The following is a 2,796-nucleotide window of genomic DNA, read 5'->3' as shown; positions in this document are numbered from 1 at the left end:
AGTGTCTCTCTCTCTCACCCCTCCCCCGTAGTGTCTCTCTCTCTCTCCCCTCCCCGTAGTGTCTCCCTCTCACCCCTCCCCCGTAGTGGCTCTCTCTCACCCCTCCCCCGTAGTGTCTCTCTCTCCTCCCCCGTAGTGTCTCTCTCCCCTCCCCCGTAGTGTCTCTCTCTCTCGCCCCTCACCCGTAGTGTCTCTCTCTCTCGCCCCTCCCCCGTAGTGTCTCTCTCTCTCTCGCCCCCTCCCCCGTAGTGTCTCTCACCCATCCCCCGTAGTGTGTCTCTCTCCCTCCCCTCCCCCGTAGTGTCTCTCTCCCTCCCCCGTAGTGTCTGTCTCTCTTGCCCCTCACCCGTAGTGTCTCTCTCTCTCGCCCCTCCCCCGTAGTGTCTCTCTCTCTCGCACCCTCCCCCTTAGTGTCTCTCTCTCTCGCCCCTCCCCCGTAGTGTCTCTCTCGCCCTCCCCCGTAGTGTCTCTCTCTCTCGCCCCCTCCCCCGTAGTGTCTCTCTCACCCATCCCCCGTAGTGTCTCTCTCTCCCTACCCTCCCCCGTAGTGTCTCTCTCTCTCGCCCCTCCCCCGTAGTGTCTCTCTCTCTCGCCCCTCCCCGTAGTGTCTCTCTCTCTCGACCCTCCCCCGTAGTGTCTCTCTCTCTCGGCCCTCCCCCGTAGTGTCTCTCTCCCCTCCCCCGTAGTGTCTCTCTCCCCTCCCCCGTAGTGTCTCTCCCCCCTCCCCCGTAGTGTCTCTCCCTCCCCGTAGTGTCTCTCTTCCCTCCCCCGTAGTGTCTTCTCCCCTCCCCCGTAGTGTCTCTCTCCCCTCCCCCGAAGTGTCTCTCTCCCCTCCCCCGAAGTGTCTCTCTCCCCTCCCCCGTAGTGTCTCTCTCCCCTCCCCCGTAGTGTCCTCTCTCTCTCTCGTGTCTCTCTCTCTCTCCACCCTCTCCCGTAGTGTCTCTCTCACCCCTCCTCCGTAGTGTCTCTCCTCTTCTCTCCCCTGTACTGTCTCTCTCTTCTCACCCCTCCCCCGTAGTGTCTCTCTCTCTCGCCCCTCCCCCGTAGTGTCTCTCTCTCTCGCCCCTCCCCCGTAGTGTCTCTCTCTCTCGCCCCTCCCCCGTAGTGTCTCTCTCTCTCGCCCCTCCCCCGTAGTGTCTCTCTCTCTCGCCCCTCCCCCGTAGTGTCTCTCTCTCTCGCCCCTCCCCCGTAGTGTCTCTCTCTCTCGCCCCTCCCCCGTAGTGACTCTCTCTTGCCCTCCCCCGTAGTGTCTCTCTCTCTCTCGCCCCTCCCCCGTAGTGTCTCTCTCTCTCTCCCCTCCCCCGTAGTGTCTCTCTCTCCCCCCTCCCCCGTAGTGTCTCTCTCTCTCTCTCGCCCCTCCCCCGTAGTGTCTCTCTCTCTCTCTCGGGCCCCTCCCCCGTAGTGTCTCTCTCTCTCACCCCTCCCCCGTAGTGTCTCTCTCTCTCGGCCCTCCCCCGTAGTGTCTCTCTCAACCCTCCCCCGTAGTGTCTCTCTCACCCTCCCCCGTAGTGTCTCTCTCTCTCACCCCTCCCCGTAGTGTGTCTCTCTCAACCCTCCCCGTAGTGTTCAGTTCAGTTCAGTTCAAATGCTTTATTGGCATGAAAGTTTACAGAGAACCATATTGCCAAAGCTTACATAGCAAAAAGGTACAGTTTTCCAACATTCTGTAGGTGTCAATCGATTTGACATTTGTTGGGTATGTACAATATTACTTTTAAACAATATTAATTTTAAACAGTCTTTCTACTTCATTTGTAGTGTCTCTCTCTCACCCCCTCCCCCGTAGTGTCTCTCTCTCTCCCCTCCCCCGTAGTGTCTCTCTCTCACCCCTCCCCGTAGTGTGTCTCTCTCTCTCTTCTCTCCCCTGTAGTGTGTCTCTCTCTCTCCCCTGTAGTGTCTCTGTCTCTCCCGACCCTCCCCTGTCGTGACTCTCCTCGAGCAGTGACTCTGTCGGTCTGGCAGAGTAACTCACTGCGCATGCGAGACGGGGCGTGTTTCTGCGCATGTGCCGGGTTGGGGCCGCGGCTGATTATTGGCGCCGGATGTGCCCGCGAGCCCACAGCCGGAGCAGGTGAGGAGGGCCCGGGAACCGACACCGGTACCGCGGGCAGTTTAGGATATTGTCGCCGGGTTCGGGAGGGCTAAATCTAAACACGGGCGGGGTGTTGGTGTGAACTCAGTCACTGGGGTGGGGGTCAGGAGTGACCTCAGTGGGGACGGGGGAGGAGGTCAGGTGTGACCTCAGTCATAGTGGGGAGGGGGTTCAGGAGTGACCTCAGTCATAGCGGGGAGGGGGTTCAGGAGTGACCTCAGTCATAGTGGGGAGGGGGTTCAGGAGTGACCTCAGTCATAGCGGGGTTCAGGAGTGACCTCAGTCATAGGGGGGAGGGGGGTTCAGGAGTGACCTCAGTCATAGGGGGGAGGAGGTCAGGTGTGACCTCAGTCATAGCGGGGAGGGGGTTCAGGAGTGACCTCAGTCATAGGGGGGTTCAGGAGTGACCTCAGTCATAGGGGGGAGGAGGTCAGGTGTGACCTCAGTCATAGCGGGGAGGGGGTTCAGGAGTGACCTCAGTCATAGGGGGGTTCAGGAGTGACCTCAGTCATAGGGGGGGAGGGGGGTTCAGGAGTGACCTCAGTCATAGTGGGGAGGGGGTTCAGGAGTGACCTCAGTCATAGCGGGGAGGGGGTTCAGGAGTGACCTCAGTCATAGGGGGGTTCAGGAGTGACCTCAGTCATAGGGGGGGAGGAGGTCAGGTGTGACCTCAGTCATAGCGGGGAGGGGGTTCAGGAGTGACC

General features: G+C 60.4%; 1 protein-coding gene across 1 annotated transcript in view; it reads left to right on the top strand.

Annotated features, from left to right (window-relative positions):
• Positions 1 to 1,999: 1,999 nt before the first annotated feature.
• The window catches only part of thumpd3 (THUMP domain containing 3), a 45,777-nt gene continuing 44,980 nt past the window's right edge, over positions 2,000 to 2,796 (top strand). Inside the window, exon 1 of the mRNA XM_086001319.1 lies at positions 2,000 to 2,071. The gene's annotated coding sequence lies outside the window, so the exon portion shown is untranslated. The remainder of the gene's footprint in view (positions 2,072 to 2,796) is intronic.

The sequence above is a fragment of the Somniosus microcephalus genome, chromosome 11 (genome assembly GCF_052327205.1).
Source record: "Somniosus microcephalus isolate GS21.2 chromosome 11, FLI_Smic_1.0, whole genome shotgun sequence".
NCBI lineage: Eukaryota > Metazoa > Chordata > Chondrichthyes > Squaliformes > Somniosidae > Somniosus > Somniosus microcephalus.
This window is presented reverse-complemented; position numbering and strand designations above follow the sequence as displayed.